Source organism: Pristiophorus japonicus, chromosome 18 (assembly GCF_044704955.1).
Source record: "Pristiophorus japonicus isolate sPriJap1 chromosome 18, sPriJap1.hap1, whole genome shotgun sequence".
In the NCBI taxonomy this organism is placed as follows: domain Eukaryota; kingdom Metazoa; phylum Chordata; class Chondrichthyes; family Pristiophoridae; genus Pristiophorus; species Pristiophorus japonicus.
The window spans coordinates 55,876,425-55,889,950 of record NC_091994.1 but is presented as its reverse complement, the minus strand read 5'-3'; the positions used below and the strand labels follow the sequence as shown (position 1 = coordinate 55,889,950).

General features: G+C 53.3%; 1 long non-coding RNA gene across 1 annotated transcript in view; it reads right to left on the bottom strand.

Moving 5' to 3' along the window:
* The window catches only part of LOC139229238 (uncharacterized), a 28,529-nt gene extending 16,382 nt beyond the window's left edge, over window positions 1-12,147 (bottom strand). Inside the window, exons 1-2 of the long non-coding RNA XR_011587694.1 lie at window positions 12,096-12,147; window positions 9,515-9,580 (exon numbers count right to left, since the gene is read on the bottom strand). This is a non-coding gene — a long non-coding RNA (uncharacterized lncRNA). The remainder of the gene's footprint in view (window positions 1-9,514; window positions 9,581-12,095) is intronic.
* Between the last annotated feature and the right edge of the window lie 1,379 nt (window positions 12,148-13,526).

Sequence of the window (13,526 nt, the reverse complement as noted above, 5' to 3'; positions counted from 1 at the left end):
CAGAGAGCTGTGGAGGCTGGGTCATTGAATATATTTAAGACAGAGATAGACAGATATTTGAAGGATAAGGGAATAAGGGGTTATGGGGAGCGGGCAGGGAAGTGCAGCTGAGCTCAGGATCAGATCAGCCTTGATCTTATTGAATGGCGGAGCAGGCTCGAGGGGCCAAATGGCCGACTCCTGCTCCTATTTCTGATGTTCTTCTGACCAGATAGTTCCAGACATGTGCTGAGGGACCAATAGATCGTTTCTTTTCACGCTTATTGTTTTCCAAATAGTTTTTCTATCTTTTGCCTCTCATTTTCTTACATGAAAGCAACATAGGAATAGGAGGAGGCCATTTAGCCCCTCGAGTCAGTTCCAACATTCAACTTAATCATTGCTGATCTGATCTTAACTCCATTTATCCACCTTGGTTCCATATCCCTTAATAACATTGCCCAACAAAACTCTATCAATTCCACTTTTGAGCCTCACCAGCTGTTTGGGGGAAGAGTTCTAGATTCCTACTGCCCTTTGTGTGAAGGCATGCTTCCTGACATCACCCTGAATGACATAGCTCTAATTTTAAGACTGTGTCCCCTGGTCTGGGTTCTGGAATCCCCCACCAGAGCTGTAATCTATGCCCCTGTGAGGATACTCAACAGTTTGTGGAGCTGTTGCACTGTGGGTGGCTTAGCCAGTCACGTGATGTTCACAAGTCTCAATAAAACCCCAGCCAGTTGGGTTCGGGGGATCCACGATGAGGCAGGTGGTTGTGAGCCTGGTGGATGAACTGATAATGTGTCGTGTGATTGTTAAACCTTTGTTAATAAACCAACTAGTTCTTAATAGCAATGTGTTGCTCTGAATTCTTCAGCAAAGAACCCATGAAGCAAATACATGACCAGGGGCAATAGGTTCACTCTATCTACCCTTTCAAATGCTTTAATCATCTTAAATACCTCAATTCGATCATTCCTTAATCTTCTATACTCAAGGGATTACAAGTCGATACAACCTGTCTTCATCTGATTGAGATGGCCCTTTTTGCCCCGGTATCATTCTGGCGAATCGCCCTCCCTTCCCGAGGGGTGGTTGCCAGACTGAACTCAGTGTCCAGGTAGGATTCGCCCAGAGCTTTATATAACTGGAACATAACTTACACCCCTTTGAATTCCAGCCCGTTGAGATAATGGCCAATATTCTATTAGCCTTTTTAATTATTTTTGAACCTATCCACTAGCCTTTAGTGATTCTGTACACTGACTCCTCAAACTGTCTGCCATCCACAGTTCCTAGCTTCTCACCATTTAGAGATTATCGCTCAGCCTCACCTCCTGAGTATTTCCAGTATTTTCTGTTTTTTCATGTCGGAGGGGCCGTCTTTCGAATGAGACGATAAACGTCTGCTCGCTCTGGTGGATGTAAAAGATCCCATGGCACTATTTTGAAGAAGAGCAGAGGAGATATCCCCAGGGGCCTGGCCAATATTTATCCCTCAACCAACATTAAAAAAAACAGATTATCTGCTCATTATCACATTGCTGTGTGTGGGAGCTTGCTGTGCGCAAATTGGCTGCCGCATTTCCCACATTACAACAGTGACTACACTCCAAAAGTACTTCATTGGCTGTAAAGCGCTTTGAGATGTCCGGTGGTCGTGAAAGGCGCTATATAAATGCAAGTCTTTCTTTTATTTCAGATTTCCAGCATCCGTAGTATTTTGCTTCTGACCTTTCTTAGGTCAGCAGTAGTAGCAGCCGTAGTAATGGTGGTGGCTGTAGTTTTAGTAGTAATAGTGGTGGTAATAGTTATGGTAGTGGTAATAGTGGGAGTACTTCTGTCCTTGACAGCACTCCCTCAGATCTGATTGGGGTCATCGTGGGGTCACCGTGTCATGTGATTGGGGTAACCATGCAGTGTGATTGGGGTCACCGTGGGGTCACCATGCGGTATGATTGGGGTCACCGTGTCACGTGATTGGGGTCACCGTGCGGTGTGATTGGGGTCACCGTGCGGTGTGATTGGGGTCACTGTGTCATGTGATTGGGGTCACTGTGCCATGTGATTGGATCACCGTGTCATGTGATTGGGGTCACCGTGTGATCCTTGAAGCTTTATGCTCTGATGGGGTGAGATACAAGCTCACTGTTACACCGGGATGACCAGAGCTGTGGTAGCTACACTGCAATGTTCTGCACCAGTAGCTCCAGCGCAAAGCTCGATGCCCCAGGCCCGGGGATCCTGCCCAGAACAGCGTCACTACCTGGGACCACGTGTCTAGTGCGCGGAATCAGACTCACTTGCTGGATGTGGGCGCTTGGAGTCCCCACTGATTGGGTGATGGGGAACCGACCACTTTGCTGTTAGCATCCCAGTGCTAGTAAATTACATGAGCATCCGTAAATATGGGAGAGGGTCAGCCGAATGATCCGGTCCATCCCACCTGCCTCCGACAGTTGTGGTGCACCAATACAGCACGATACAGACACGGCCAACACACCCACCTCTTCAGCTCTTTCTCTGCTCTCCACAACCACCAGCTCAGGTCTGTGAGTCACTGCAACTTGTGACAGACATCCCTGGCTGCACCCTATTCTCACGCCAACCTAATATGCAAAAAAACACAATGACATCATACCTGCAGCCCCGCACTGTTGCACAGCAGTGTGTAGTTATAGTGCTAACAATAACATACTTGCATTTATATAGCACCCGAACACACGGTGCATTGCTTTGCAGACCGGGGACTGTTGCTCTGAGAGGCAAACATGGTTTTGCTCACATCACCCAGTGCATGCTGGTCCGGTTCGGGTGAGAATCTCTCGGTCAACAGGGGCCGCGGAGACCACTCACTGTGCCTTCAGCTTCGAGTGGACAAGGAGCGATGTCTTCTCTGCCCGCTCCTGCACCCTTACCGCTGGTGTCCCCCAACCATCGATCCGATTTCTCATCTACATGTTGCCCCTCGGTGACATCATCCGAAAACACATCAGGTTCCACCTTGACGTTGATGACACCGGGCTCTACCTCACCACCACCTCTCTCGACCCCTCCACGGTCTCCAAATTGTCACGCTGCTTGTCCAACATCCAACAACAACGTGTATTTATATAGCACCTTTAACGCAGTGAAACGTCCCTAGTTGCTTCACAGGAGCGTTTTGAGATAAAAACATTTGACACTGAGCCGCATAAGTAGAAATTAGCGCAGGTGACCAAAAGCTTGGTCAAAGAGGTAGGTTTTAAGGAGCATCTTGAAGGAGGAAAGAGAGGTAGAGAGGCGGAGAGGTTTAGGCAGGGAGTTCCAGAGTTTAGGGCCCAGGCAACAGAAGGCGCGGCCACCGATGGTGGAGCGATTATAATCAGGGATGCTCAGGGGGGCAGAATTAGAGGAGTGCAGATATCTCGGGGGGTTGTGGGGTTGGAGGAGATTACAGAGATAGGGAGGGGCGAGGCCGTGGAGGGATTTGTAAACAAGGATGAGAATTTTGAAATCGAGGCGTTGCTTAACCGGGAGCCAATGTATGTCAGCGAGCACAGGGGGTGATGGGTGAGTGGGACTTGGTGCGAGTTAGGACATGGGGCAACCGAGTTTGGGATCACCTCCAGTTTATGTAGGGGAGAATGTGGGAGGCCAGCCAGGACTGCATTGGAACAGTACTGGATGAGTAGAAATTTCCTTCGACTAAGTATTGGGAAGACCAAAGCCATTGGAGTCAAAATTCGGTACCGCCATTTTTGAGGCGTCATCACTGCGTGAGAGAAATGTTTAATGCCTCAGTTCAGGCACACTCCCCAAATGGGAAATTCAGTGTTGACACCAAAAGAATTGATAGCAGTGTAAAGTGGGGAGCGGGGGGGTGGGAAGTGGGGGGGTCGGGAGCAGAGGGGGGTAGGGAGCAGGGGATGGGGAGCGGGGGGGTGGGGAACGGGGGATGGGGAGTGGGGGATGGGGAGCGGGGGGGTGGGGAGTGGGGGGGTGGGGAGTGCGGGGGTGGGGAGCGGGGGGGTGGGGAGCGGGAGATGGGGAGTGGGAGGGTGGGGAGTGGGGGGGTGGGGAGCGGGGTGGTGGGGAGCGGGGGGATGGGGAGCGGGGGGGCAGGGGGGTGGGGAGTGGGAGGGGTGGGGAGTGCGGGGGTGGGGAGCGGGGGGGAGCGGGGGGTGTGTGGAGCAGGGGATGGGGAGCAGGGGGTGGGGAGCGGGGGGGGTTGGGAGCGGGGGATGGGGTACGGGGGGGTGGGGAGCAGGGGGAGTGGGGAACGGGGGATAGGGTGCGGGGGGGTGGGGAGCGGGGGAGGTTGGGAGTGGGGGATGGGGAGCGGGGGGGTGGGGATCAAGGAGGTTGGGGAGCGGGGGATGGAGAGCGGGGGGTGGGGAGTGGGGGGGCTGGGGGAGATGTTGGCTGGGGAGTGGGGGGAAGCAGTGGTGGGTGGTGGGGGGGGTGGGGAGCAGGGAGTGGGGGAGCGGGGAGGGTTGGGAGCGGGGGGGGGTAGTGGGGACCGGGGGATGGGGAGCAGGGGTGTGTGGAGCGGGGGGGGGGGTTGGGGAGCAGGGAGGGGTGGGGAGCGGGGGGGGTAGTGGGGAGCGGGGTTGGGAGCGGGGGGGGGGTTGGGGAGCGGGGGGGTGGGGAGCGGGGGTGCTGGGGGAGATGTTGGCTGGGGAGTGGGGGAGTGGGGGGGAAGCAGTGGTGGGGGGGGTGGGGAGCAGGGAGTGGGGGAGTGGGGGGGGTTGGGAGCGGGGGGGGGTAGTGGGGACCGGGGGGTGGGGAGCAGGGAGTGGGGGAGTGGGGGGGGTTGGGAGCGGGGTTGGGAGCGGGGGGGGAGTGGGGAGCGGGGGTGGGGAGTGAGGGGGGAGCTCTCCTGCTCCTCCTGGCTCCACAGGATGGGGGCGCTACTAAAAATAATTTTTAAACGTACCTGTGATTGGCAGCCATTGGGGCCGCTGAATAATCCTGAGCGAGATCGGCCCGACATCGGCCCTGCTTATCGCCGACTAATGGGGTCCTCCCACAGACATGAGGCCCCTAATTTACATATTAAGAGGCGTGTTTTCGATGTCTCACCTGGGACACCGATAAAAAGGCCCCGGCAATTTAGCTGTGAGAGCAATGCCTGTGCAGATTGGGCACAGACCACCCCACTGCTAAATTGGTGCGCTTTGCACCCATCTTATTGCCTGAATCTGGGTCCAACACAGACCCTTTTCTGCCCCGCATTGTCCAGCTCACACATACTCACTGTGGGAGGTATCTCAGGGGGAACAATGTGCACGGAATGGCCTTTGTTACAGGATGGAGGGGAACTGAGTGCAAGCACAGTCCTGGAGTGTGTGCGGGTTGGGGAGTGTGTACAGGGGGGGAGGGGGATGGGGGGATTGTGTGCGGAGTCTGTCTGGGTCTGTCTGGGACTGTCAGAGCACAGTGATCCAGTTTTGAGTGAGTTTGTGTGATGCGCATTCTAATGTAGAAAGTGTCGATACGTGCCTAACCCACAAACACTAACCCTCTCTCTCCCTCTTTTAGATCCAGTAATCTGATCCCTGGTAAATGACACATAAAGACCAAGAGGGGGACAGAAAATGAGCAAACTGATCTCTTTAGGAATTTCCTTTAATGAGGTGAGAGTGACTGCCCTCGACATCAAGGCAGCATGTGACCGAGTGTGGCACCAAGGAGCCCCAGTAAAACTGGTCAATGGGAATCGGGGAAAACTCTCCACTGGCTGGAGTCACACCCAGCACAATGGTTGTGGTGGTTGGAAGTCAATCATCTCAGCCATCTCAGGAGGACATCGCTGCAGGAGTTCCTCAGGGCAGTGTCCTAGGTCCAACCATCTTCAGCTGCTTCATCAATGACCTTCCCTCCATCATAAGGTCAGAAGTGGGGATATTCGCTGATGATTCCACAGTGTTCAGTTCCATTCGCAACTCCTCAGATAATGGAGCATGCAGCAAGACCTGGACAACATTCAGGCTCGGGCTGATAATTGGCAAGTAACATTCGCGCCACACAAGTGCCAGGCAATGACCATCTCCAACAAGCGAGAGTCAAACCACCGCCCTTGACATTCAACGGCGTTACCATCACCGAATCCCCCACCATCAACATCCTGGGGGTCACCATTGACCAGAAACTTAACTGGACCAGCCACATAAATACTGTGGCTACAAGAGCAGGTCAGAGGCTGGGTATTCTGCAGCGAGTGTCTCATCTCCTGACTCCCCAAAGCCTTTCCACCATCTACAAGACACAAGTCAGGAGTGTGATGGAATACTCTCCACTTGCCTGGATAAGTGCAGCTCCACAACACTCAAGAAGCTCGACACCATCCAGGACAAAGCAGCCGCTTGATTGGCACTCCATCCACTGCCTTCAACATTCATTCCCTCCACCACCGGCGCACCGTGGCTGCAGTGTGCACCATCTACAAGATGCGCTGCAGAATCTCGCAAGGCTTCTTCAACAGCACCTCCCAAACCCACAACCTCTACCACCTAGAAGGACAAGGGCAGCAGGCGCAAGGGAACACCACCACCTCCACGTTCCCCTCCGAGTCACACACCATCCGGACTTGGAAATATATCGGCCATTCCTTCATCGTCGCTGGATCAAAATCCTGGAACTCCCTCCCTAACAGCACTGGGGAGCACCTTCACCACATGGACTGCAGCGGTTCAAGAAGGCGGCTCACCACCACCTTCTCACGGGGCAGTTAGGGATGGGCAATAAATGCCAGCCTGGCCAGCGATACCCACATCCGGAACTAATAAAAAAATGTCTCTAAGCAGGTTATCAACGGGTAATACAGGTAATCATGACTAAAATAGTGATACGCTGTCTAAACATTCCAGCACAATACTCCAGCATTTCACAGAAGTTTCAAGTCAATATGTGCTCAGAAAGTATGAATCATTCTGCAAATACAGGAGAAATAGTCAGGAGAGGGTGTCAGTGTGGAGGGCAATCTCATTAATGACTTTGCTTTTGTGATGCAAGTGGGTGATAGACTCATTTGTCAATAGTGAAAGGCCCTCCCTACAGGAACCTTTATCTAACTGATTGGTAGTCCTTTCACACACAATGCACCTGTATTCACAGAGCTCAGCTTTAGACAGGAGTCATTGCCGAGATCTCGCTCTCTCTCTCTCTCTCTCTCCATCACTTTCTCTTTCCCTCCGCCGTGCCATGCTGAGCCCATATTACTTCTCGTCCTTTACAACAGGGCCTGCCTGGCCAGGCTGTGGCGCCTCGGGACGGCAGCGGGGCAGAGTCTTGGTGGGGTGGGGGGGGCGGGAGGCAGCGTCTCGGCGGGGCGGGAGCGGGGCGCTATCGATAGCAGCCAATAGTGGAGCCCTGAGGAACAGGAAAAATGAACAGGAGGAGGCCATTCAGCCCCTCGGGCCTGCTCCGCTGTTCAATCAGATCGTGGCTGCTCTGTACCTGAACTCCATGTCACCGCCTTTGCTCCATATCCCGCAACACTCCGACCCAACACTCAATCTTGAAAGCTCGAATGGACCCCCAGCATCCACAGCCTATTGGGGGAGAGAGTTTCAGATTGCCACTGCCCTTTGTGTGAGGAAGTGCTCCCTGACATCTCCCCTGAATGGCCTGGCTCTGATTTTAAGGTGATGCCCCCTTGTTCTGGTCTCCCCTCACCAGAGGGAATAGCTTCTCTCTATCTCCCCTTTCAAGTCCTTTTAACATTTTAAACACCTCAATTAGATCGCCCCTCAATCTTATATACTCAAAGGAAGACAAGCCAAGGGGTGTCAGCTGTGGCTCAGTGGGCAGCACACTTGCCTTGGAGTCAGAAGGTTGTGGGCTCAAGTCCCACTCCAGGGACTCGAGCATTAAAAAAAAATCCAGGCTGACACCCCAGTGCAGTGCTGAGGGAGTGCTGTACTGTCAGAGGTGCTGTCTTAAACCAAGGCTCTGTCTGCTCTCTCAAGTGAATGTAAACGATCCCCCAGCACTATTTTGAAGAAGAGCTGAGGAATTATCCCCAGTGTCCTGGCCAATATTTATCCCTCAATCAACATCACTAACACAGATTATCTGGTCATTATCACATCGCTGTCTGTGGGAGCTTGCTGTGCGCAAATTGGCTGCCACGTTTCCCACATTGCAATGGTGACTGCACTCCAAAAGTACTTCATTGACTGTAAAGCATGTTGAGACATCCGGTGGTCGTGAAAGGCGCTATAGAAATGCAAGTCTTTTTCTTTCTTTTTATGCAACCTGTCCTCATAATTTAACCCGCTAATCCTCGGTGTGGCTCTGGTGAATGAGAGCTGCTCCCCCTCCGAGGGCAGTGAACGCAGGACCCCAGGCGGGGTCTGACCAAGGCTCCGTATACCTGAAGCATCACCGACTCCCCATTGTATGATTCTGTTCAGCAAGGGTCACTGGCTGACCATCGGGGGGGAAACCTGGCTATACCCCCTCCCCCTTTAGCTCAGGATGAAAGCGACCAGTTGTAGCACCCCCACGATCAGCGCAAAGCCAGCCTTTGCCCTTTGCCCTTTGGCCTTGCTGACGAGTCTGGCTCAATCGCCTGCTGATTTTATCAGCCTGGCCTTTTATTTACAACCAGCCCACACAGTGATGCTCACTGTGTTGAAACATGTCCCTGGTACGTCTCCCGGGGAACACTCCCTTCCGCAGGAACCCAATCTCCGCCCCCACACATTTACAGAAGGCTGGTGCTCCTTTCATAAGAACATAAGAAATAGGAGCAGGAGTCGGCCATTCGGCCCCTCGAGCCTGCTCCAACGTTCAATGAGATCATGGCTGATCCGATCATGGACTCAGCTCCACTTCCCCGCCCGCTCCCCATAACCCTTTACTCCCTTATCGCTCAAAAATCTGTCTATCTCCGCCTTAAATATACTCAATGACCCAGCCTCCACAGCTCTCTGGGGCAGAGAATTCCACAGATTTACAACACTCTGAGAGAAGAAATTCCTCCTCATCTCAGTTTTAAATGGGCGGCCCCTTATTCTGAGACTATGCCCCCTAGTTCTAGATTCCCCCAAACATCCTCTCTGCATCTACCCTGTCCAGCCCCCTCAGAATCTTATATCTTTCAATAAGATCACCTCTCATTCTTCTAAACTCCAATGTATATAGACCCAATCTACTCAACCTTTCTTCATAAGACACGCCTTTATCTCCAGAATCAAACTGGTGAACCTGGTTGTGAATCAGCGCCCCCTGCCCTGTGAACAATACGGATGTGGACAGATTCTCCCCTACCCTGGGAGAAAGGGCGTGAGAATGTCGAAGAGATACTGAAGGCATGGTGAGCACTGGGGGTTCTGCAGCTCAGGTACCCTAGGAATCCCTGACCTCTGCCCGCTCCCATCAGCATGCACATTAATACGGGAATTTCCATGGGGATGGGAGCATTGTGCCCCCGTAATCCACGCTGCCCCCTGCGTAGCCCACCTCCCCAATGCACGGTCCGTTCAAGTGTTCACCCATAGGCAGGACCAACAATGTAAAGGCCGCTGTGCAGATAACTGAGCACCTGTGCAATGTAACAGGGACATCGATGGGAGCACAGCATCTGTCCGTCCAATTGGGATATCGATATCTGTAAACACACAACTAGATTCAATCATTCAAAACCAACAGCAATTTGCATTTATATAGCGCCTTTAACGTAGTAAAACATCCCGAGACACTTCACAGGAGCGTGATCAGACAAAATTTGACTTTAAGCCACATAAGGAGATATTAGGGCATGTGACTTAAAGCTTGGTCAAAGAGGTCGGTTTTAAGGAGCGTCTTAAAGGAGGAGAGAGAGGCGGAGAGGTTTGGGGAGGGAGTTCCAGAGCTTGGGGCCCAGGCAGCTGAAGGCATGGCCACCGATGGTGGAGCGATTATAATCAGGGATGTGTAAGAGGCCACAATTGGAGGAGTGCAGAGATCTCGGGGGGTTGTGGGGCTTGAGGAAATTACAGAGATAGGGAGGGACGAGGCCAGGGATTTGAGAACAAGGATGAGAACTTTGAAATCGAGACGTTGCTGGACCCAGAGAATGTAGGTCAGTGAGCACAGGGGGCTGATGGGTGAGTGGAACTCGGTGCAAGTTAGGACATGGGGCAGCGAGCACAGGGGGTGATGGGTGAGCGGGACTTGGTGCGAGTTAGGACACGGGTCAGTGAGCACAGGGGGTGATGGGTGAGCGGGACTGGGTGTGAGTTAGGACACGGGCAGTGAGCACAGAGGGTGATGGGTGAGCGGGACTTGGTGCGAGTTAGGACACGGGGCAGCGAGCACAGGCGGGGATGGGTGAGCGGGACTCGGTATGAGTTAGGACATGAGTCAGTGTGCACAGGGGGTGATGAGTGAGCGGGACTCGGTGCGAGTTAGGACACGGGTCAGCGAGCACAGGGAGTGATGGGTGAGCGGGACTCGGTGCGAGTTAGGACACGGGTCAGCGAGCACAGGGAGTGATGGGTGAGTGGAACTCGGTGCAAGTTAGGACACGGGGCAACGAGCACAGGGGGTGACGGGTGAGTGGAACTCGGTTCGAGTTAGGACACAGGGCGGTGTGCACAAGGGGTGATAGGTGAGCGGGACTCGGTGCGAGTTAGGACACAGGGCGGTGTGCACAAGGGGTGATAGGTGAGCGGGACTCGGTGCGAGTTAGGACACAGGGCGGTGTGCACAAGGGGTGATAGGTGAGTGGAACTCGGTGCAAGTTAGGACACGGGGCAACGAGCACAGGGGGTGATGGGTGAGTGGAACTCGGTGCGAGTTAGGACACAGGGCGGTGTGCACAAGGGGTGATAGGTGAGCGGGACTCGGTGCGAGTTAGGACACGGGGCAACGAGCACAGGGGGTGATGGGTGAGCGGGACTCGGTGCGAGTTAGGACACAGGGCGGTGTGCACAGGAGTGATAGGTGAGCGGGACTCGGTGCGAGTTAGGACACAGGGCGGTGTGCACAAGGGGTGATGGGTGAGCGGGACTCGGTGCGAGTTAGGACACAGGGCGGTGTGCACAAGGGGTGATAGTCAAGCCTAGAGGTAGCAAAGGCATGGATGAGGGCTTCAGCAGCGGATGAGCTGAAGCGGGCTTGATGTAATTCCGAGGCCATAGTGCCCTTGGACGATTTTCAGGCTCCGAGTGGCTGCCTTAAGCAGACATCAGGTCCCTTGGATGTGTGGCTGAGGGGTTTACCTCCTGCCTAAAGACCTCAGTGAAGTGGGTCAGCATCGAGCCCACTCCACGCTGCTGTGCGGATCCTAAAGCCGCCTCAAGGTAAAAATGTTTTAAAGCTTGACATTATGTGGAGTCGTGGGGAGTAGGTGTTCTGCTCCTAGCTCTACAGCATCTTTACAGACCACAGCCACCTCACAATCACCCCTCTCTTGTTCTCCGACATCCCACCCAAGTGCTCGCTGAAGGCCGCAACCAACCTGGCAACCGGCCTGAAATATAGAGCTCCCCTAGTGGGCTACCGATTTAATGCAACTACTGATTTAAGCTCATTGTCAATCTTATGGTCTACAGGGCTGCAGTGATACCCACCCTCCTGTATGGCTCAGAGACATGGACCATATATAGTAGACACCTTAAATCGCTGGAGAATTACCACCAACGATGTCTCCGCAAGATCTGCAAATCCCCTGGGAGGACAGATGCACCAACATTAGCGTCCTCGACCAGGCCAACATCCCCAGCATTGAAGCACTGACCACACTCGATCAGCTCCGTTGGGCGGGCCACCTTGTTCGCATGCCTGACACAAGACTCCCAAAGCAAGCGCTCTACTCGGAATTCCTACACGGCAAGCGAGCCCCAGGTGGGCAGAGGAAACGTTACAAGGACACCCTCAAAGCCTCCCTGATAAAATGCAACATCCCCACCGACACCTGGGAGTCCCTGGCCATGGACTGCCCTAAGTGGAGGAAGTGCATCCAGGAGGGCGCTGAGCACCTCGAGTCTCGTCGCCGAGAGCATGCAGAAATCAAGTGCAGGCAGCGGAAAGAGCGTGCGGCAAACCAGTCCCACCCACCCTTTCCCTCAACCACTGTCTGTCCCACCTGTGACAGGGACTGTAATTCCCGTATTGGACTGTTCAGTCACCTGAGAACTCACTTTTAGAGTGGAAGTGAGTCTCCCTCAACTCCGAGGGGCTGCCTATGATGACTGATGTAAATAATAAAGGGATCATGGGACAAAGTCACATGATAGCAGTTTCTGTGTTGAGTGCCATCTTGTGTAGAGTGTGTGTTGGTGACGTGGGCAGGCCCACATTGGTCCTCATGCAACCGGCAGGCATCCTCCGGACGCCCAATTTGGCAGCCGCAGCTCGCCGGCAATAAGCTGGACACCTGAGGGCCAATTCTGGGAGAGTATCGGGGCCTCTGGCTTCTCAGGCCCAAAAACGGGTAAAATGAATTTCCATCCCATTTTGCCGCGATGTTAATGTTTTATATTCTCTCCAAAACCTTGTCCCTGCGGCAAAATACTGATGTAGCGAGAGGGAAAATCGGCCACTGACGAGTGTCTGCTCGAGTGCGCATGCTGACTCCCGGGGGGGGGGCAATTCCTTGCCCTGCCTGTGCACCACAGCCGCATTTATTGCCCGAGCTGCCGTGAGAAAGTGGCGGTGGGCCTCCTTCTTGAACCGCTGCAGTCCGTGTGGTGAAGGTGCTCCCTTCTTCTTCTCCTTCTCAGGCAATCCCTCGGAGTCGAGGATGATTTGCTTCCACACTAACAATGAGTTCTCGGTTACTGAAGAGAATGCGGGATAGAAACATAGAAACACTGCGACTGAAATTGGGGTCGCAGGCTTCCCGCGGGCAGCTGCCCCCGACCTTGAAACATTTCTACGCAAGTACCCGCTGGTCCGGGAGGAGCGTGGGATTCCGGCGGTAGGACCTTCTCTTCCCGCGCTGCGCGGAACGCGCTCTAGGTTCCCACGGAGACGGTGCAGTCACGTGTGAGTGCTCAGCCAATCAGGTTCTGTATTCCACAGCTTTCGTCGATACGATATTAATGAGAAAAAAAAAACAAACACATATAATAAAAAATAAAAAACACACCTCACATAATTACAATTAAAGTTAATAAATATCTTAGAGAAAAAAAAGTTCCGAGTTTTTTTAACGTTTTTTTAATTATGGCTAAAAATAAATGTAACATGGTGGGCAGGGTTTTGATACTTTAATTTAATTATATTTTTGTGTGTTTTTAAACTCTTATGCCTGTAACAGTGGGCTATGCACCTGCTTTTATCAGGCGCGAGAGTTTTGAGGACATTTGCCGGGCAAGATATAGGTAAATCCTGCAATCTTGCCCGTACAACTGTCCTCGCTCCCGATATGCACGAGCTCTGTCAAGCTCCAGCTTGCACGAAAACCGTTTTTTGTGATGCCTTCCGGGGTCCGTACACACTCCGTACACACCCCGTACACACTCCGTACACACCCTGTACACACCGCGTACACACACCCCGTACACATCCCATACACACCCCGTACACACGCCGTACACACACCCCGTACACACCCCGTACACACACCC